We start from the raw sequence: 23,108 nt of genomic DNA, 5'->3' as shown, positions 1-23,108 counted from the left end.
CCCAGGCAGCTCCGCAAGGGTTATATCGCCGAGCCCCGCCCGCGCGCGCCCGCCCGCCCTCCCCTCCGTTCGCCCCACGCGCGCGCTCTCCGCCTTCCATGCGGAGCGGCGCGCGGCGCTGCCTCCCTGTGTTCCTCCCTCCTTCCCGCGTGAAGCGCTGCCGAGGGGAGGTGGCGGCGGGACGAGCCCCGTGCGCGGGATCGCGCGCTCGCCGGCGCCACCCGCCTGCACCTGTGCGGGCTCGGCGCTGGCGGAGCGGCCGCGGCCGGACCGGGATTGGGCGAGCGGCCGTTCCCACGGCGCGCAGGTGGCACAAAAAGGGGAGAACGGCGGGGGCCGCGGGAGGGGGTGGTGGCTGGGGAGAAAGTCCCGGCCCGCGGCGGGGAGGGGACGGAGAAGACAAAGCCACGCAGACAAAGGGAGGGGAGAGCCACGCTTTGTGTGGCTGCCGGCCAGGCGAGCCCGGCGGCGCTCGGCGTTCCCGCACTGGAGACGGGAGGCGCCTCTCCCCTGCCCAGAGGGGCGCCTCGCGCTCAGCGCCGGCCCCTCGGACTGCCCGCCCCGCCAGAGCCGCCGGGCGGAGGTAGAGTTTGACCAAGGGGAACGGGAGTTTCCCTCAGGCACTGCGCGGCGTGGCGGCATCGACCGGGGCCCGGGGGCGGGGGTCGGCGGAGGGAAGCCACTGGACGCAGCACGGGCTGGGGCGCCACGCAGCTCCAGCACCGGAATTCCGCAGAACGGGCCCAGGAACGGGGCCTTTGCCCGGCAGCCACGCTTGGAGCGCACCCTCGGCGGTGATTTAACTTTCTCCTGATGGCCCCAGTGGAATGCGGGTCTGCCTGCACAGCGCTGTCAGAGGCGGGTTCCTTGCTAGAGCGTACACTTCAAAATCCCGGTTCTGAGCATGTCGCGCTTGCACACCCCGCACGAGAAACTTGGAGACCAACCTACTGATCTCTGCCAGAGTTGTGTGTCCAGATAAAGACAGCAGAATGGAGGCAGGAAGGCGCATACAGTATTACTCACTTCCCCAGAGGCAGCTCAGCCACAAGTTGAGCAGCGCCTGCTGCCCCTCAGCCTGGCTGAATACTTCCAGCATATCTCCAGTACTTTAAAAACACTTGAACCTGTGCAGTGGAGCAAGCACAGACAATTACAGGGTTAGTTCACTGTCAACAAACGCTCACATGCTAGCGTATATGTGAAACATACAGCTGGTATTCAGTGATACAAGGAAAAAAAAAAGAGATCTCTTCAAGTATTCGATGCAATAAGACTTCCTTAAAAGCTGGACCACTCATATTTGTCTGAAATAGCAACAAATACAAGGCAGATGTACACTATCAAATAGCCTAGCTAATTTTTAATTCAAAAATTTGATAAAAGGTAATTTTTATTCTGATTTTGCCCCACCTTTACAAAAATGAAACCTGAAAAAAAAAAAAAGGAAAACAAAAGCTAACTTTTCTAGTGGAAACCTTAGTGGTATTTTTAAACATATCCTTTATGTTTATATATTTATAAAAATATATAAAATTTATAAAATTATATATTTATAATTTAATGAATTTAATTATATATTTATAAATATAATATATTTTATATTTATAAAAATACATATTCTTTTTTCCTTTCAAACGTTAATAACTTTTTCCAAGAACATAGCTGTCAGCTGGGCAGTGAATATTCTCAAAAGCACCCCTGGGGAGCATTTTTTCACATTTCCAATTTTTCCAGTTTTGGAGGATTTGCACCAAAGCATGTTGTTTATAGAAGGTTTTTCAGTGTTATGTTTATAGTACAGATGTGGTCCAGAATATTACCTGAATTTCATAAATGCACTTGTTCTCTGGAACTAATGAAAAATCACAGAACCATTACGTTTGCAAGGGACCTCTGGAGATTATCCAGTCCAACTCCCCTGCCAGGAGCTGGGTCGCTTAGAGCAGGTTACTCAGGAACATGCCCAGGTGGGTTTGGAATTCTCCAGAGAGGGAAATCCATGAACACCCTGGGCAGCCTGTTCCAGTGCTCTGCCACCCTCAGTGTAAAGAAATTATTCTTCATGTTGAGGTGGAACTTCTTGTGTTTTATTTTAATTCTCAGCCAGTCAATCTGACTAACTGTAGGTGGCAAACTCCTGAGAAACTAAGTCCTGCTTTCAGGCCCATTTTTAGAGGAAAACTTTTTTATGCATTTAACTTTTTCCTCCATAAAATGGAAGCAAAACCAATAAAAAGACTAGGAATAACGGAGTGAACAGATTTGCACCCTTACTTAAAATCACAGCTGACCCAGAGTTGCAGTTATTTGATCCTTTGAAATTTTACATAGAAAGCAGGAAGCACAGAGTCTGACACACAATTCCTCCAAATAAAGCCCCATTATTAGCCCTAATATCAAAGCCAAAAGTGGCATGCCCAGGAAAACCCTGAGATTAGCTCAATTGGGTAGAGCATTGTGCTAATGAGACCAAGTCAGGAATTTAATCCCTGCATGGGCTATTCACTTAAGAGTCAGACTCAATGATCCTTGTGGGTCCCTTCCAATTCAGAATATTCTGAATTCTGTGAGAAGATACATGAAACCAGTGGGGATGTTTTAATCATGATTTTTAATCATGTAAAACATTGATTAAAAAAATACTCTTGCCAAGAACACTTGCATGTACTTACTTGGTGACTTAGATTTCCATGAGGAGCTTCTCTGCACATACCTGGAAGTTTGACAGCTTCTCACCACAAGGAAAGTTGTGTTGATTCCTAAATTTTCCTGGTATGTAAAAACCCTGCCTGCTTCTGTTCCAGTTATAGTCATTGCAGAACCACACTGAGGCCACATCTGGACTTCCGTTCCTCCCAGCACATCCATGTAAAACCAATGAGTACAAGAAGACCAACTACAGAGTAGCACAGATAAAGCAGCAAAAAATAAATTTAATTTGACAGATAGACTAAGAGACTATTTTTTGTTTTGGAGCTACTTATATACAGTTCAACAATCATATCCTAAACAATGAACAAAAAAATCTAGGAAACTCAACAGGAATCTTACCTTCAGTTTCTATGATGCTTTACCTTTCCAAAGCATGTACTCATTAGAAATTTAGGTTTGTCTGTAGAATTCACTGTACTTGAGCTATGAAATGCACCAGCTACAGCCCTAGAGGGTGGATCACTCTGGTCATGTAGCAAATGTCATCACTCATAATAACAAAACAAGCCCCTTGTGCTGTGTCTGCCACAGCAGAATTCTGAAATTAATGAGCCACTCTTGGGGTTTCTCAGCAGTGTGCTTTTCAAGTCATTCCCTGCCCTTAGCCTGGTCGGTAAGGCTGACAAGTTATTAATAAATCTATATATTATAAAGATACTTCAGGAAAGGATTGCTGTCTGTATTTTTTTCAATGTAGTGCACAGCTGGGTAGTGGCCTATTTGCTGTGAGAGATCCTTGGTAAAATAAAGCTATTTGGGGAAAGACTGGTGTAATTAAAAGTTTGTGCTTTTTTTTTTCCTTTTATCAGTCAAATTCTCTGTCTTAAAAGATAGGTTGCATTATGAAATGCAAGGCCTGTGTCTCTTAGGATAAAAATGCCAGTCAGAAACTAATGAAAAGGAGATGAATCACATATATGAAACTTCCTTCAGAAAAAATACTTTTCATATATGACTGTCTTAGTCTTTAATATGTAGATTTGAGAGTCCTTCCATGCTATAAAAAGCAGCTTACCATCTAAAATTGTCATATGATTTCAGCAAAGAAACTTTACTAACATAACTAATGGTAATATTTTCTTTTAACATTCTTTCCAGTTATATCCTTTGTGCATATTCAAACTTTTTCAAATCTAGGCAGGGTAGCACGTCTTAAAATCGAGGTTAATCCCCCTTATATTTAAACTATTTCTAAAGTTCTAACTTTGATCCTGCTGATTCTTCAAACACTCCACTTCTTCTAAGTCAGGAAAACAAAAGGAGCAAACAAAGCATTTGCAAATCCAGTATGATTCACAGCACCAGAGGCAATGGGCACAAACTGAAATACTCTGAACATCAGGAAACACTTTTTCACTGCTAGAGTAACCAGGCAGTTGCCATCAGTTGCCCAAGAGGTTGTAGAGTCTCCATCCTCCAAGACATCCAAAACCTGTCTGGACATGGACCTGAGCATGCGGTGGGCCTGCTGGAGCAGACAGATTCTGTGATACAGTTCTTTACCCTGGATCCAGTTCTATCCATGATTTGATGCTTCTTTACCCCTCCCCCCCCCACCCACCCAGTAAAAAACTCAAAGTAAGTAAATTTTAACTAATTTTTAATTCTTCTAGTCTTGCAAGATGGAAGAGGGGTCTGATCCTACAGACTTGACACAATGCATTTCAAGGCTTTTGAGGTTGAAATCACCTGCATTCTGCTAAATATTTGCCCAGATAATTGCAGGCAGAGAACAAGCCTGACAATGAGGAAGAGTGAGGCTTCTCCAGGAATTTTTCTGCAGTTGAATTTTATGTATAGACTGAAGGTGTTAAATTCTTCTCTCAGATTTGTTTTATGTCTGCTATAGCAACACTGCCAGTGAAAGAAAGGGTATCAAACTGCTGGTTTTTTGTAAAGTATCTATAAGTCTTTTTTGCAGTATCAGTCGCTGGTTTTGCCTCTTCTCAGTCAACATCATCCCCAAACACACAGGTACATCCACCTCCAGAAAAACCACTCCAGAGCTGACTTTGTAAGAGATGCAAGAGAAGCAGCAGAAGATAGTTTAGTTCACATTCTGTTAATACCTTTAGGTTTTTTCCTAACTTAAATTAGAAGGTTTTAACAGTTGTTTTCCAGCTGAGGGTTCAGAGCAATCACTGTAGAATTCAATGTATTCGCAGTATGCTGTAGGCTAACGTGCAAGTATTGAAAGAGGACTGGAGGAGGAGAGCACTCTACTTTTGCATGCTCAGAAGACAGTGATGTCACTTCCACATGTATTGTGGAAATACCAGCTGAAAGCCATCCCAAACTGACTATTGTCACTCAGAAAACAGGCCCAGCCTTGCAAAAAAGAACTACAAATGCCACAGGCTTACTGGCAAAAAAGCAGTGCTAAGACATTCAGAACCTATACCTTCAGTACAGATAAGACAGATGAGGAAAACTAATGCAGGCCTACAAGTCAGAAGTGGCATGGGAAAACTAGAAAATAACTGCTCACTCGTTCTTCCAGCAGAACCAGGAAACATTAAATCAAACAGGCAGATAGCCAAACAAAAACCCCTACTTTTACACACATGCAGCTAAAGCTGAGGGAATGCATTGGCACATGAAGCTGTAGGTATTTCCATAAATCCCCAAAATAATTAATGCAAGAAACACCCATCTAAAATTGCTAAATGCAGAGATAGAGATATCACCCCAATTGAAATTTTGCAACGGAAATTAGTGGAGGAATTGCATAAACTGGGAGAGCATACCAGAACGTACTATTGTATATATGCTTGCCCTATCTTTGTATTTTTCTATTAGTCAACATCCACTACTGGAAACTGAATATTCTGCTCTTCAGTCTAACAATTGAAATACCTTGTCATTGCAGCAAGCAGAACATGCAATCACTAATCTGTTCCTTTCTTCCCAAATCCTTTCCACTTCCTGGAAAAGCACACATGTAAATGTTCCTCCAGATCTCCTTTAATCACATATTCCTCTTTCCACTATAGACCTATAAATCATAAGCTTCCTATACAAATAACCCACAAGTTTTTCAAGGGTGAGGAAACTATGGAAAAAGGCTTCCCAATCTGACCAAAAAATATTGCTTTACTATTGCTGTGGGTAAAGGGCGAGAGTTAGGACACAACTGCTGCCTTTTCTATTCCTGTTATCCTAAGCATCTGATGCTTTAAAGCTCTTAGTGGAATACTACCATTAGGTCAGTGGCTGGCAAAGCTCCATGGAAAGAGACAAGATATTCAGCAAAGAAGTGACAGGAGAGTTACCCCATATACTGCCCTATTTTCCTCAAAATAGCATGGAAAGGTTGGATGAAGAAGTTTCCTCCATGTCCCAGTGCATTCTGCCATATGAGAAGGACTCATGCAAGAAAACTGCAGAGAGCATTCCTCATCTGCATCCATCTTCAAAACATCTTCGAGTCATCTCAGGACAATGGTGCTGTCCTGTCCACTTGCGCAGTGTGAGGTAGCCAAGTGCTGAAGCTGCAACTCACTGAATACAGCCACAAATGAAAGTGTCAATAGAGAACTTACTGCTGTATTTAGCCCTTCCTTCACCCCAGACACACATCCAGCCTGGCCCTTACATCCCTGCACTGCCTAGCAGCCGTAAGGATGCCAGTACTTGGCACCCTAGTAAAAGCCAGCTGAAGGAAAGAGACCTTTGCGATCCACTTAGCCCCGTGTAAGTTACTTACTGCACTAAGCCCATCTCCAAAGGCAGACAGCATGTCACTAGGTCACAGAATGTTCTTCTCCAGCTCTGGGCATCTTTCCCAGGAGGGGAGAGCACAGCAAACCACAGACACAATGGCCACAGGCACGCAGCTGATGGGACAGGTCATGGGCTGTTCTCCAGCTGTAAGGCAAATATGGAGAGCACAGCTTGCAATCCCACAGCTAAGCTCTCATCCACCTTAACTTTTAAACCATGCCCAAATATTAAACTGCTGCCCAGGCTTTAGCTGTCAGAGTGCATTAACCCTTTATGGTATGGATGATCAGTAGCCAGAAATTGGGCTTATGTCCCAGGCCGTTTTAGTTGGCCAGTAATTCCATGGCTGATTACTCAGGAAAGTGTCTGATGCAGCAGCTGCAACACACAGCTTCCAGGTCAAGCGTTCTAGGCTACTTAGCATGTAACCAAAGAACCTAAAAATCCTTTCAAGGATGGGTGAGCCCAAATAACCTTGTGTCTCATGGTCCTTGTAAGAATAGAACAAGCTCACGCACACACACTTTTATGATCCTTACCAGGTGCAAGGCAGAAGTGACTACCAAAATGCAGCATTTCTGCAGATCCCAAGAGCAGATCATACAACCTTTTGTGTACAAATGATTTTTTATTTTATTTCTTAAAGATACCTGGAGAATGCTGCCCTATGGGAATTCTCATTTACAGCACAAACATCAGACCAGAGCACAGGGATAAAGAACTCTGACTCTTATCAGTACCTCAGGCTGTGCTTGCTGTTTTTCAATAATCTTCTTTTGGAGGATCTGCTCTTGACTTCTACATGGGCCTTGAGTGATACTAGAATTAGATCTTAACCTAAAATAGAGCTTCAACACATGTGTATAAGTTTTCCCTTTCCAGTTTGTGCAGCCTTAAGCAGGAATCTCTTCATAGTTTTGCACAGGGCAGTGCAGGCAACATAACCCGTGCTCAAACCTGAACAAATTTGTAATTTAATATGGTACAACTAATGCAGCTGTACTGTGCTGCTAGAAGCACAGGTTTAGATCTTTAGAAGCACAGGTTTAGATCTTTAATTTTTCACAGCAACTGGTAACTAGAAAAAATATATATTGTTATTCTGTGATCTGCAGGGGACAGATAAAGAATATTATGCTTTTAACCTGCTTTTAAAAAAATTTCAGTTAGTTTTGATCCTGTAAAAAAACCAAAAAAGGTTGTTTTTTTCTTTTTTAAAGTTTAGATTTTAAATAGCAGTAAGAATATTTACAGGGAAGTTTCATTTTGAAAGCTTAAATGTATTAAGATCAATTTAAAAAATAATACATTTATGACTGGGTAAATACCTGGCTAATACATCTGTGAACTTGTTTATTGACACCACATTTTAATTAATCAGAACACTCCTAATAGCTCTTGTGTTTTCCAACTGCAGTTATGTACCAATGGGGAGTGGTGTTTGGAGGCACCTACTGAGCAGCAAGAGGAGACAATGCAACTGTGTGAGAATATGCATTTTTACTGCCAATACATCCATTCTTAGTTAGATTCAGCAGAATCAATAAAAATAGCTGAGTGAGCATGTCCATAAAAAAAAACAGTTAAAATAACTGATGACAGTTAACTGTAGAAGTTTCTAAATTCTTTCACACCCTTCCAGGTCAGGCATTTTTAGATTTTACTGCCATATCCACATCTTATGTGTCTCATAAGAAAAATTATAAAATAATTCTTACCCAAGAGATGATCTTATGACACTAAAAAGCAAAGGTTTGTAATTTAGTACCAACTTTTATTTTAATCCCTTTAAACAGTCCTGGTTAGTAAACTTGATGCATAAAAACTCTTAACAAATTTCAGATCAACAGTATTGATACAGACCTGCTGCAGCCAAAAGAGGCAGTGAGGAAAGTGCAGAATAATTTTTTTAGTCTGAAAAGATTTCAAACTCCTCCAGTCTCAGTGCACAATGGAAAAAAATTAGAACCAGAATTAAGAAGGGAAGGCTGTTAAAGTAGAAACTTTTGTAAGCTATACACAAAAACCCCCATTCTACACCAAAACAAAAACCAACACAATGAACCCTGAACATGAGACATTCCCAGCCTAGAAGTTCACCTGTTTTCTATAGCTCAGCCAGGTGACACAAATGGTTTCTTCTATTTCTTCCATCCTTAGGGTAACAGTAGTGCTGGTAACACATCAGCTTTTCCTCTGAGCCTCTGCCATCCCAAGTGCTAGTCAGATGTCTTAGCAAGCAGTGAGTCTATGCACTCCAACAATGACCAAGTTCATGTTGAGGTTAAATCCCAGCAAAAGGGGAGACTACCTCAGTGAACCACAGAAAAGAAATACTTCATAACTTTCTGTTTCTTGGCCCAAGACAATATTTTCTATATTATTTATTTTAATCACCAAAGTTGAGCAGTAGGATTAGACTGCATATGAAATCAAGACAGCCCAAGAATTTTCTAAAATCTCATTTTCATGCTTCTTTTGGAAGCTTTAGCAGAAGCTCAGAATGTTTTGCTTCCAGGGCCAGATGCCAATTCTGCTGATAGTCCTTTTTGCTGCTGCTATAGAAAAGGCTGTCATCTTCACAGACGTTAATTTCTGCCTTTTTAATGAATTTGAGGTGCCTGTTTCCCAGCCAAACTTGAAAATAATCAAGGAGAGAAGAGCAAGTTCAACCAAGCCTATTTCTACAAAACAGATATTACTGAAAAATGGTCATGGCTTTTTGGAGAATTCTATACAAAGTACAGTTGAGTTTTAGCCCTATTACATTAATTGTGAGTAGAAAAAGGTTTTTATTTAAAATAATACTCACCTTCCACTTTTTTTCCTAACACCTACTTTTATAGCCTGAAACTTTCCAGCAGATAGCTCAGTGAGAACAGAGAAGTAGAGAAAGAAGTATTTCCCTTCCATATCTAAAACAATCTGAAGCCCTGCTAGCTGTCCTTGCTGATAGATCTGCAATTTACCTCATAAGTGACTTATTTGCAAGCTCTGTCTCTGATTTCTGAAGAGCAAATCACAGCTGTCAAATTACATCAACTGTTGGAGCTGGTCTTGTTTTAAAACTCATCACAAATTTCTATTTTGTTACTATATCCTCGAGTCCCAGAGATCTTTCTTTTTTTCCCTTCACAGAAGTTTCATATATTCTTACAGCCCTTCTGGGATTAATACTGAATGCTTATGCAGTAGTCTTACAGAATTTTTGTGGTTTATGTTTAATACATAACTGTTAAAAGGCAAGCAATACAAGACTAGTATAGAAGAGGAGGAATAGTATCTTGAAGAGACTGGGGCAAAACTGAGTGCAATATAAAAGTTTTGGACAACAAGGTCCCAACCTTGGCCCAGTGTAAGAAATTTTATGGTGGGAGATAGAGAAGATTATCTGTAGAAGTTCAAGATTTCTATAAAAGATGTAACTTCAGGAAAGACCAAATATGCATACTTCCTACCTCATTTTAAATGCATTTTACTAGTTAATAGTCAACAATACTTTAGGATATCCTAGTCTCACCTCAAAAGAAAAAAATCACCACTAGAGAACTCCAAGTAGCCCTTAGGAAAAAACAGCAGATAAAACAAAGAGACAGAGCACCTCCAGGAGCACTACCTCAGAATAACAGAATTCCTCTTCTTCTCTTACAGGTAGGTGAGAGAGTTTTATTATAGTGAATCATCCTGGTCACTGTCAAGTTTCTTCGACCAAAAACCAAAGCTAAGTGGCTATTTTCCCTTAAAAGTTAGTGCTGTCAGGCAATAGCCATCAGAAAGCAAATGGTCCTTACACCACAGGTCTCTTCACATCTGCAGCTCCTAACAAATCATATTTGTAAGGTAAAAGCTCTGGATTTTCACATTTCCACCATGGCTCAATAAAGGGACTGCACTTTTATAGAAAATAAACAAGCAGTAGCTACAATTGTTCAGTATTACTTTTGCAATTATAAAACTAGAAACTATATAATACTCTCAGGAGAAAGTACTCATGGAATTTCCTGACATCTTCTCATAGCATTTAAGAACACGGGAAAACCACGACAGAACACCTTGCAGTCAATCCCTGCCAAAGGATCACCATATTAAGATCTTTTTAAATGGAAAAAAGGTTTCCAGCAGCCTTACATCCTGGATGTCAAATTAGCAGAAACTACACTGAACAGCTTCTCACTAGCAACAGAAATTAAGTTGAAGTACATGTAAATGAAGACAAGCCAGTTCAGACAAGTGTAAGAGTACTACTTCAGAAACACTTTCAAAAGCCTAGACACTCTTCCCTGCCATGCAGATTTTTTGAGGAAACACTCAGCACTGAAATAGTATCTATTATAAATTGCAATTTCAAGATGTTTTAGAGGTAACTCCTGTTCCTGCCGTTACATTTTTTTATATTGTGTGGTTTATAATCTGTGGAACAGGAAGAGGGAAAGAAGCACTAATTCCCACAAACCAAACTTCTCTTTCTGTTTGCAGTAGCAAATAGGCAGTTTAATAAAATGTTCAGAATCAGAAACTACATAATCCAACTACTTTCAGAAAATGCTTATTCGAATATTCTATGGAATGAATAATCATACCATGAACTGTTTCAGTTATGAAGTCACAATCACAGTAAGAACTGCCCCTCACCTTGTTTCAATATTGTACTTTCTGGTGGAGTGCATGAAACAAAAGACAGCAACGTCGCTTGTATTTTTTGCTGCAGAAAATGACCTAACTACTAGACAGAGCTAACAGACCATCATGGTTCCAGCTGGATTAGTCTTCTTCTTAGTAGCTGGTACTTCTTAGTGCTGTGGTTTAGATTAAGTATGAGAATAGTTAATAATGGTTTGATGTTGGGGTAGCACTACTTAGCAACAACCAGAAGTCTCTGCAAGTCAGGAGGGGCTCAAGAAGCCGTGAGGGAGCAAGGCCAGGACAGTTAACCCAAACTGGCCAAGAGGATATTCTATACTAGCATGTCATGCCCAGTACATAAAGTGGGGGAAGCTGACCAGGAAGCATGGATCCATCACCCAGGCTGGGTCTGTTAGCAGGTGATCAGCAATTGTATTGTGTATCATCACTTGTTTACCTTGGAGTTTCTTTTTGTTGTCTTCCTTTATGGTAAAATTATTATGTTTAATTTCAATTCTGTTCCCCTTTCAGTCCATTGCTTTTACCTTTCCTCATATTCTCCTGTCCATCCTACGAGGGCAGGTGGGATGCAGTAGTCAGTTACTGGCTGGGCTTAAACCTTGAGACACACAAGAGTTTAAGTCTCAAATGTTTTTCACAGGACCCTAGTATCTGAAATAGTCCTGACTCTGAAAGAAACCAAGGTAAGCCTAGAGCAAATTATTTCCTATTTTGTCAAGGTAAGATGAAACCTAGATATAGCAATAGCTGTATATTCTTCTTCAGTGATCTTAAAACTATTTAAAAATACCTTTACTTTGAAGTTGGTAAGTTGATTGGAAAGTCTAAGCATTTGTTATATTACAGTCCATCTCTTTCTTTCCATAAAAAAAAAAGGAACTTCATTTTGGGACAGATACTAATCATTCTTCACCTGACACGATAAAACTAGTTCCATGGATGCTGGGAGAGTGCTCCTTCAGTTAGGGAGAACTCCAGTTTCAGAGAAAAAGAGTGCTTTTTGGTCTGGTGAGAAGCCTGAAGTACAGCTCAGGGGTAGGGGCACACATGAGTACTTCAAGTTTTCCTGCCCAACACAGCTCTATTAAACAGCAAGGCTGTCCTTGCACAGGGGCCCTCACTGAGCTTCACTTACCACTGTTTTCAGTAACATGAGAATCAAAAGTGACATCAGCTCCAGAAAGGGGAAAAAAAAAGCTTTTACTTCAGCCCCCTCCCTACACTTATTAACATACTCACTATGTCTATTTTACAGCCCACATATCATTGATGTTTCAAATATTTTTAAATGGAGATAGGTCATAATTGCAAAGTAGTATTCAAACACAAATTAAAATCTCAGAAGATTCCCAAGAAAACTGCTGGAAAAGCTCTGTATACTTCTGTTCCTTATACTGGTCATCCTCAGACAGAATACTGAACGAGGCAGACTTTGTCCCACTCAATACAGCCATTCTTCTGAGCATCAAACACCACTTTGTCCTCCGGAGCCTGCAGGAAGTTTGAGACAATGGCAGAGAAGTACTGTCTTCATAGCCCTGATAGCTCAACTGGACTATCAACTAAAAAGCCACATGATGTTTGAGAGGAAGTAGAATTCATCATTCTAACTGTACTTTTCCAGTTTACATCCCCTGAGTGAAATACAAGGGCAGACAACCAAAAATGCTCATAAAACCAGCTGTAACACCAAAAAATAAAGAATGCACATCATCAGACATGCATTTACATAGCATAATAAGCCTCCATGTGTACTCCACTCATCTGAAATTACTATTTTTCTGGTAAATTCATTCATACTCCAGATGATAGCTCAAAGATTGTCCTCTGGACAAAGGAAGGGAATGTGAAGAAAAGCTACCAAATTTAGGACTGAACACTCTGGTATATAGAATGCCTTTCCTTGGGTAAAGTCAAACACTTGTTGGTTTTGCTGTGTCCATGGTTGAATGACCCATGGAATGCTTTTATCAGCTCATTTCGATACTGATTTTTAATTGGCAGAACAGATACCCCAAACTTTGTATGGCAAATGTATACAGTTAAGAGCTTTCCTGCAGGAAAGATGGTAGGAACCCCAACACCAGCACACCATATAGTTGCACCCACAGTCACACACTCCTCTACAGGATGGCAGCCAGACAGCACAGCTTATTCTGAAATTCCTGTTCACTGGAATCTGCTACTTCAAGCAGGTCTCACACCAGCACTGGCAGTCACATAGCAGTGTGGGTGCTGTGGCAAGATAACCATTGCTAGCTTAGTTTCACCCACTTGCAACTCTTGATTATAGATCACAGCCTTCACTAGTAAGACAAGTTCTTCAGCAAGACAAAACCTCCCACCTTAATAAGGACCTTGTTACTTCAGTAGTAGCAAAGCATTTAGCAGAGCTACTCTCGAATATTCCATGTGGTTGCAAGGTACTTTTCTTGCTTGTAAGCTCAACATTCATTTAATTACTAAGCCTCTGCTGGTTTTGCCCAGTTACTAAGACCAATAAATGGCAACATTCCAGAACAGTTTGTTTAACCACTGATTTCTTGGACCACAGCCCAACAGCCATGTGACACTTCTAGCTCCCCACTAATGATGGCTAGTGCAAGACTTCACTGGACTAAAGCACAAAAGCAGCAAAATGCTTTCATGCTGTTTACTGCACAATCTTAAAGCTTTGAATTTAATAATCTGTTTTGTAAACCTGAAGTTTCATGAAACGCTTTTGCAGAGAAATCCCATGCCACATATTCCAAATGTGTCACACAGTTACTCTCCAAGACTACATCTCTTTATCTCACTTGTACTGAACATCACTCCAGAAAATTTACCAGAACTAAATCGACAAATGGTTTGAAGGTTTGAAAACACAGTAACCCACTCCCACAAGGCACAAAAGTAATCTTTTCCATGTTAAATTTACAAACATGACCTTCCTACATAATCTTCATTGGTCTTATAAACCAGATCCTCTGGAACATGTCAGGGTTAAAACAGTAATGCACTTTTGTAAACACGACTCCCTATACTACTAATACACATTTTTTAATTGGCTACCTATTTTCAGTAGCTCGGAAGTATAGGATCATTCCTTAAGTTCTATAGCTCAGTATTCAATATGCCTTACCATTGGCCACAGCTACTTTTTTTTTATATGCTCAGAGGCCAATCTTTTTCACGATTCAACATTGAGACACACCTCCACCACACTGATATGACGTAACTTTATTTCTTTAGCTGTTGCTGTCAATCCTACCTCCAGACCATCCACAACAAATGTTTTAGAACATACGGAGCAAGACTGTCATGAAGTACTTTGGGTACCTGAACTGCCACCCACAACCACGAACCTTTAGTCTTCTATGTCATCCCAAACATCACAAGATAAACTCACTTTCACCAGCTTTACTGCACCTACATATAGCATTCTCTGTAAAGGTTAACATTCTGGTTTAACATCAGCCTCAAGGATAAAGGTGGTACTTTTCTCAAAACCACATGCCACTCATCTGATCCTGTAATCAAGTCATATCTGCCTTAAATATTTAAAGTACTTACCAAATCCTGCTATTCTGTCAACCATGTCTCTTTGACATCTTAACATCCAGAAGAGACTGACCTAGCTAGGACTGAAAACTTCTACTTAACCAGCCAAGCAGCTCTATTAAATACGGTTAACAGCACCCACTTGTACATTTGCAGAGGGCACAAGGTTGAGAATAACCTTACCTTCTGACTTCTTCAGTACGCAGTCAGCAGTTTTTGTCCTGGAGTCACTCAAGCAGAACTTGAAGCTTTGTGTGCCCAGTACATGCTGCACCAGTCAGCACACGGCTACATTGCCTCCATAGCTCGAGAAGTACAAGCAGTCAAGGAACACCGTGGGTGTGATCCTCAGCTGACATGCAACAGCCATGACTTTAACAGCCTTATCTTTATTTAAAAGCATGTACAAAACATGGCACATCAAAAAACACACCATTCTCAGTAACATTTGTTAACAGAAATAAGTATTGTTGAAAGCAATGAAGACAAAGCTATCTTTTAGCTCATTTCTGCAGATCTTGATATTCAATAGACTGATTTACCATTCCTTGCTCAAAATGAGCAGCCTTTAGCCAAAGTAGCTGGCCACTGCTTAATAAGCAAACCATAGGAGATGCTCAGTGAGCCAATGCACTCCTGGAGTTCAGTCAGATCCTTAGCATCCACTTCAGTAGTGTAATTATTTTTGATATTTCCAACATCAAAGATATGTGCTTTATGTGCTGTTCCTAGTAGTGTTTATACTTCATAGTACTTTGACAGAAAACTGGACTTTTCATGGAATTTATCACTGATGAACAGGTAAACACCATGAACTATAGGGTTGTTTTATGTATTTTGGAGATTTCAAAATGATTGAGTAATAGCAGGTCTATGAATTTTAAAAGATGCTACTGTCATGCTTCTGCTGTTATAAAGAATTCCTGACAATAAGGCTTGAAAGTGATGCTTAATGCTAATTTTACCTTATGTACACCATGAGTTGTCTTTAAATGTAGTTGATGACCAATTTATGATCCTTCATTCCTCTGTGGGACAGCTTGCTGAATACAGCAAATATGGTGTTACTGTGATTACAGCACCAGCTCTTTTAAGTGACTGTTAAAAGCTGTCTTAAGTTGCAAGATGTAGCTGGGGGTGTGTATTCGATTTGCCATCTGTTAAGAGATAGGGCTGTTATCTTTTGTTAACTGGGCAGTTTTCTTTATCTCTTCCACAAGGGATCCTCCCTCCAGGAAGGCATCTTCTGTCAAAAAGCCTTTGAGTCTCACTGCATGATTGATAAAATTACATCATCCCATTTTGAGATGTTCTGCCCAGGGGGAGGGCCCAAGCATTCCTACCTGGATATAATCTAAGATTCAGAACACCACAGTCAGCCTTCTCCCATTGGATTTTCAGAGCACCCTTCTTCTCCATTGGATTCCCAGAGAAAGGTCAGGCCTATCTACACCATCACTGGACCTTCAGAGGAAAACTACAGCCTTCCAGAGGACTACTGCTCGAACAGCATCACAGATGTCACTCCAGAACTGCAGCCACCATTTAATTAGGACTGTTACCAACACTCTGACCAACAGGGTGAGAGGTCGTATTCTGACTGAGTTTGTGTTGTTTTGTATTACTGAATTTTTATTTTTTCTTTTATTATTCCAAATAAAGAACTGTTATTCTTACTCCCGTATCTTTGCCCGAGAGGCCCTAATTTCAAAATCATAATTTGGAGAGAAGAGGTTTACATTTCCCATTTCAAGGGAGGCTCTTGCGTTCCTTAGCAGTCACCTGTCCTGTCTTTTCATACCAAGACAAAAGCCCAAGTTCCCATGTATGTAACTCTTTTCCCACAGAACCTCATTGCCCCAGAGAGCAAGCAAGTACTGTTGTGCCAGTGTATTCCTCAAAGAGCAGTTCCACTGTTGTGATATTAGTCTTATCCTGCTGAAAAGGCAGTCTATAAAACCCCAACTCCTCACTCCACTACTAGATACAGTGATGCAAGATGTAGACATTGTTTTTTTCTTTGCTTTCACCCTGCCTTTATAGGGCCTGCCTGTGAGCTCCACTCCTTAGTTATCACAGATCTGTAGTATCTGCAAGACTGTGTACACATACGGTTTTTTAAAAGGTTAAAAAACCAAAAGGTTTTCATGTACTCCTTTCCCTAATATTACTGCTACACTTCCTACAGGAGTCAGTTCAGTATTCTGGAAGGACGACATTTTAAATATGCAGTGAGAGTACTGAACAAAATGGCAGCTGTTTTAGCAGGCTTTTAAAAGCATGGCATCCCATTTCAAGCCACAATATGTCTTCAGGTGTTACACTTCCTTCTGGTTACATCATCCACATTTGTCAGGCAGTTCTGACAAAGCACTCCAATTCATGACTGAAAAAGGAGAACAAGATCTAAGTAAAAATGGTTCATTCAAGGTAGAAATTCCAATTTGCACATAAGCACACAACAGTTCGTATCAACATGTTGCTAATTCTGAAAAAACAAAAAGAAACCAACAAAAAACCCAAACCCACAAAGACTAATACTTCCCAGAAAGATTAAAGTATTTTGGTCTCATCTCAGATTCCGGATCCGTATAAAGTTTATCAACAGGAATTCAGGTTCGGGATAGGATCATCACAGATGAGACAAAAGCAGTACATGAACAAAAAACTCAGTAGGAAATATTCTGTAAGGTTTCTGATTGTAATACAGAAGCTAAGCAATCTCTAACATTTTTTATATTTCAGTAATAATGTACATTTATTTAAAACTTTTTACGTAGGTTTGAAAGCTAACCAAGGTCAGGCACAGCAGCTATCAGCTCACTTTGTCTCAGGGAACAAGGGTTTTGTAAATGCCAACTATGACTTACCAAATCAATTGATCAATTATGGTCATAGCTACCACAATGTAAAAAGATTTGAACTGTAAACACAGTTACTTTAGACTTAGAACCAGAAAATGTTTAGAAGACTCAGATGCATACCTGAATAAGCCAAAAGCACTTGCTCCTACTTGTTTTCTATAAAACACTTGTTTTCCTGTAAAAAAGACATGTATTACTTCAGAGAAATTTTATTTCATTACTCAAAATACAACTTGCCATCTATTTAGCCTCTCGTACAGACCAAATTGTTTTATTTAACATGTGCTGCTGCATTAGTATCAGCATGCTGCAAGTTCTGTGAACACTTAATCAGAAATGTAGTCATGTCACAGTAAGATTTGTTTTGCTTCTCTTGCCCAGCTATTGCTTAACAAGGGTATGAACTATGATAGGAAGGGGGAATTACACTTGATTATCAGGATATCTGATACTGGCGATTTGCCTATCAGGATCAAAAATAATATTTACTGGAATTCACACCTATTCAAACACAGCATTCAAGCAGCTGTGCAAAGACATAACACTAACAAGGTTTGGTACTTCCAACTTTTCTCTAGGTTGGCCATGGAAGTCATTCTCTTTTCTACTTGCAATAGTGCCTGTTTAAACAATACAGCATCTTACAGGCAGCATTGCCTGTAAGTTTCACTCATCCATTTTAACTTCACATGCTAGAACAAAGCATGTTGTCCTAAAGAAAGTACTGATAGCTAACAAAGTATTTAAAGGTACCTTTCTTGAATAAGGAGTAGAATGAAGTTATAGATGTGGAGCAACACAGGAAAATGAGAAGTTTCCCTCCCTATGTTTTAACTTTTAAACTAAAACCAGACTGTGGACTTAAACACCAGTGCAGGAAAGCAAATTCCATTGAAAAATACTAAGTTCAGATACTTAGGTGGGGATGAAGTTCTTGGAGAAACCACTGCTATTCTTCTTAAAGCACAGTAAGCATTTGTGAGGTTTTTTTTTTTTTTTTTTGCCTGCTTAAAGTACATTATACCAGCCCTTGTGAATTCATCTCTGGGGCTGAAACAGACCACCAAATTCCACCTTTGTCTTAACTTGACTTTACCTAAATGCTCACATCTGAGTGAGCTCTAAATTAACAGCCTCAAGAGTATAAGTGCAAACATCACCACTAGGTTTCTAACACCACCAACACTTCTTAACCACACCTAACTAATGCTTGTTATTTACCCACTATAAGGCAGAATACTTGCAGTCTAACACTTCCTCCTCTCTGCTCTTAAAAGACACAAGCTTCTTTAACAGTACTTATTTGTGTCAACACAGACCTGAGGTGGGTTTAAATAACGCACCAACATTCTTATTCACAGCCTGGTGCATGCTGGCACCTCACTTGTACACAGCAACAGCATTAACTACACCAACTCAGATGATTTATGATTGAACAATCCTAAGTGGTTTGATCTCATGAAGTTGCTCATCAATGTACCAGGTTTGGCTGTTTTAGCAGGATACACCATTATCCACAAGTATCAGAAACAGGAACTGTACCACCACTCATACACTGATAAATTCCACAAGACAACCTTCACCTCTTTCACCAGCAATGTCCTAAAAAGGGAATAAATTATTATTAACAAAAAATGGCTGCTTTTTAATCAAATATTACCTCTGTTTCATTTCCTGTTGTGAGGAAATCTTTCTTCAGGACGTCACATTGCCATTACTAGAAATTGTTCATGCCACTCTAGAAATTTGAGTAAAATCTCAAATTACAACAAGTTTATGTATAATATAACATAAGCCAGTAAGACCAATTTCTACTTTAGTAACAACTTGTTATAAGCATTTGAGTAAAATTTAAATGAATGCAGATCCTGGAGTTTGTTCTTTCTTTTAAAGTAGTGAGGATAACAACTATACATTAAAGAAGTGAATACACATTTTTTTAAAAATATGGGGACATTTGCTTATTCATATTAATAAGCATCCAGATGTCCTGCTCTCTTTGACTAAACACTGTTTCATACTTATTTCCGAATTAAGTGCAAATTCACAATTAGAAACTATACTGAGTTAACTTAAAATTTAGTATGAACTCTTCAGGACAGGCATTGTACCAGCTCCTCCAACACAAACACGTATTCCCAAACCCTCCAGCCCACACAGTTCTAGACCATGTCAAAGATGCCCAAAATTACTGATACCTTTAATAAGGTATTAGTAATTTTGGGCATCTTTGACATAACTACTAATTTAATCCTATCTTTTTCTAATCAATTTATTGTTCATTAATCCCCACTGATCATTTAGAACATACACGTTTTTCAGGAAAATCCACTTGTCTGTACCAAGTATTCTTCTACTTGCGATGGTCCTTCCATCAGGTGCTAAAATTAAAAATAAGCAAAATTATTTTTTAAACTAGAAAACATCTCTTGCTGTGGTCTAGCATTATCTCTCATGTTACTATGTCAGAAACAATCACCAAGCACTAAAAAACTAAAATTTTCATACAATTTAATAGTCTTCAGGAACAGGTAAAATTTTTAAGCAAAGTAAGTCCAACTAAGAACTGAACTACAGACTGACTTCAAGTCAAAGAGCACCAAATCCAAAAATTATTCAATAATTACTTATCACTTTGATGGCAGTTATGAAAATGCAATATAATTTTTTCTTTTTGTCCTATTCAGTAGTCATACAAAATTAACAACTCCCTGGCACTTCCCATACTTTGATAGACAGAAAATACAGAAACCAAGTTATGAAACACAAGTATTTATTGACTTAGTCAAAAATAAAAATGCACTTCTAGAGCAACATTAAAAATTCCAGAGCTGTTACCTTAATGTACAACGTACTTGGCACCACTGAAAACCACCTCTCCATCACACCTAAAAACAAACATGGACAGCCTTACAATTTGCAATCAGCACACTCATATTACCAGGCCAGTAAGTCACACACATTATGAGGCAATAATCATCAACACAATCTCTGGAAGCAGCATGCTAAGTATTAAATCACAAGCTTGCAGGAGAAAAGCAGCAAGAAATGCAGTTTTAAGCAACAAAGGAGTTTTAAGTTACACCCACATGAAATCACAGATGAAAAGCATTGTGGAAATAACTGCATGTACGGCCTGTTGCACCTCAGTCTAAAGACCTTTCAAGGAAAGGTTTTAATCACTTTGAAGTACTGATTTAAGTTGGTTTAGAGAATTGTTTTAACCATGCAGCAATTATCAAAATCCACCAACTCAAGCAGTTCAAGAAATGCGTGACAATACATTATCACTTGAATACGCTTATTTAAAGTATCTCATTCTACACTACAGACCTAAAAAATGCATTGAGCCATGAAAGGTAACCTATCACACATTTTGTTTCCTATCACAAAAGCTATAGAAAGCTTGAAGTTAAGCTTCCACTTCTTGCATGCAATAAACTTTACGCTTACTGAGTGTAATAAACCATTAGTAACTCTTGATTATTCAGTTTAAGTTCCAAAAATTTACTGTTCAGTAACCCAATTTGTGACTCAGACTGTTAGACAGCTAATTAAACACAAAATGAATGCACCTGACAACTTCCTACCTAAATCCACCCACATCCTAATCTTTGCTCGCAGGTAAGAGCCTGGAATTGTAGATATATATTTAATGGTATTTCCCACTCTTTTTGAAGTCCTATGGGTTCAATGACATCACCATCTCATAGAGGGGACAAAAAGGCATCTTAAGCACACAATAGGCTTCTGTCAGTACTTTAGGATGGTGGTGATTTACTTTTATAAGAAATCTTTATTATGCGATGTAATTGTCTTAAAAATATAAAAACATAGTTAGCTAGAACACGATCTTATGATTTGCATCAGGTATCACCCAAGTGTTTTGAGTCTTTTTCGTTGCGACGCTATGTGGATTGCACAGTGCTTTTATAAGCCTTCTGCTGTGGAGCATGATGCCGGTGGCTGGACCCACCAATAAGATGTACGGGTAACACAAGCATGTGCACCAACCCCCTGCCACATGGATAAGGTGGTTCTGCCTTATCAGCGTTTAACGCACGAGCCCAGAGGTCTGAAGGCTGTCGCACGGTGCCAGGGGCTGCCGCAGCTGAAGGCACGTCAGGGAGGCGGCCCCGCACGGCGCCCGGCCGACAGGGTGGGGATCAAAATGGCGCAGAGCCGGCGGCGCCACGTGGGTCACGGCCGCCTACCGCTCCCAGCCTGCCCCGCGCCTCGGAATGCGGCTTCCGGCAGAATGCCCCCCGCAGGGCATGCTGATATAGGTAGTCTCCTCTAAGTCCCCTCGCCCCTCCACGGCTCTCAGCGGGGCACCGTGCACGGGCGGCTGCGGTCCCATAGCTGGATTACGATCGCCTTTCACCTGGCTCTATTCGCGCCTCCAAGGGAGAGAGCCTCACCTGCCGGCTCCAGCCTCAAGCAGTACGAGACAGGCCCAACGTCCAAGCGAAAGGAAGAGGCCATCCCCCCTCCCCGCCGGGGCAGCGGCAGACCTCGCATCCCGCGCTCCTTACCGTGCGCGGGCATCGTAGGCGCTCCGCTGGGAAAAAGGGGGTGTGCAAAACGCGCACCACCTTTATATGTAGGCGGCGGGGTGGGAACGAAGCTGGTCACGCCCCCTGCCGCGCGGGCCGAGGGGCGGAGACGCCGCGCGGAGCTGGCCCGGGAGCGCGCTTGGCTCGCGGGTGTGTGCAGGGGCAGGCGCTGACGTGCTGTCCGCGCGGGCCGGACGCTGAGGGGCCGGCGCGCGCTCCCGCCTCGCTGTGAGGGAACGAGCGGGCCCGGCCGCCGTTCCGCCGGGCGCGGTGCTGTTCGCTGGCTTTGCGTCACAGGTTTCATGTGTATAACGCTGAACGGCTCTATGCGAGTTTCTAAAGGGAGGGCAGGAATATACCTGGTGCAGCTCCACCTCCCAAACTTAAAGAACGTGTTTCCCGAAGAATCACAGCATCATTAAGGTTGGAAAGGACCTGAGATCATCGAATCCAACCTGTGACCGAACACCATCACGTCAACCAGGCCATGGCACTAAATGCCACATCCAGTCTCTCCTTAAACACCTCCAGGGTTGGTGACTCCACCACCTCCCTGGGGCAGCTCATTCCAATGTCTAATCATCCTTTCTGTGAAGAATTTCCTGCTAATGTCTAGCTTAAACCTCCCCTGGCACAGCTTATGGCTGACTGTGTCCTCTTATGCTGCTGCCAGCCCCCACCTGGAGTGAGAAGGTCACTCACCTCTGAGTCTCCTTTTCTTCTGGCTAAACACCCCCAGCTCTCTCAATCACTCCGCACTGGACTTGTGCTCCAGACCCTTCAGCAGCTTTGTTGCCCTTCTCTGGACTCTTGTCCTTCTTATAGTGAGGGGTCCTTCTTATAGAACTGGACCCAGCCCTTGAGGTGTGGCCTCACCATTGCAGAGTACAGGGGACAATCCCTGCCCTGTTCCTGCTGGCCACACTATTGCTGATCCAGGCCAGGAGCCATTGGCCTTCCTGACCACCTGGGCACAGCTGGCTCATGTTCAGCCACCAACACCCCCAGGTCCTTTTCCACCAGGCAGCTTCCCTGCTGCCCCCAGAGTCAATACCTGTTTCTT

The 23,108-nt window shown here is 41.3% G+C and overlaps 1 long non-coding RNA gene and 1 other non-coding gene across 6 annotated transcripts; both read right to left on the bottom strand.

Moving 5' to 3' along the window:
- Nucleotides 1-347: 347 nt before the first annotated feature.
- On the bottom strand, nt 348-22,094 carry LOC108962641 (uncharacterized). Of its 5 annotated transcripts, none has more exons than XR_003945688.2 (7): nt 21,911-21,991; nt 19,801-19,870; nt 19,150-19,227; nt 17,610-17,664; nt 6,422-17,011; nt 2,717-2,899; nt 348-1,127 (listed from the first exon to the last, which is right to left on the bottom strand). It is a non-coding gene; the product is annotated as an uncharacterized LOC108962641 (long non-coding RNA). The 5 variants fall into 5 exon arrangements; XR_003945689.2 differs by lacking the exons at nt 348-1,127; nt 21,911-21,991 and adding exons at nt 20,328-20,377; nt 22,025-22,094 and having other exon boundaries at nt 1,645-2,899; XR_007777101.1 differs by lacking the exon at nt 348-1,127 and adding an exon at nt 20,328-20,377 and having other exon boundaries at nt 1,645-2,899; nt 21,911-22,056.
- LOC115485022 (small nucleolar RNA SNORD50) lies at nt 17,197-17,266 on the bottom strand. The gene has a single exon (XR_003945767.1). It is a non-coding gene; the product is annotated as a small nucleolar RNA SNORD50 (small nucleolar RNA).
- Nucleotides 22,095-23,108: the final 1,014 nt, after the last annotated feature.

The sequence above is a fragment of the Serinus canaria genome, chromosome 3 (genome assembly GCF_022539315.1).
Source record: "Serinus canaria isolate serCan28SL12 chromosome 3, serCan2020, whole genome shotgun sequence".
Classification (NCBI taxonomy): Eukaryota; Metazoa; Chordata; class Aves; order Passeriformes; family Fringillidae; genus Serinus; species Serinus canaria.
The sequence above is the reverse complement of the archived record's forward strand: the minus strand, read 5'-3'. Positions and strand labels throughout refer to the sequence as shown.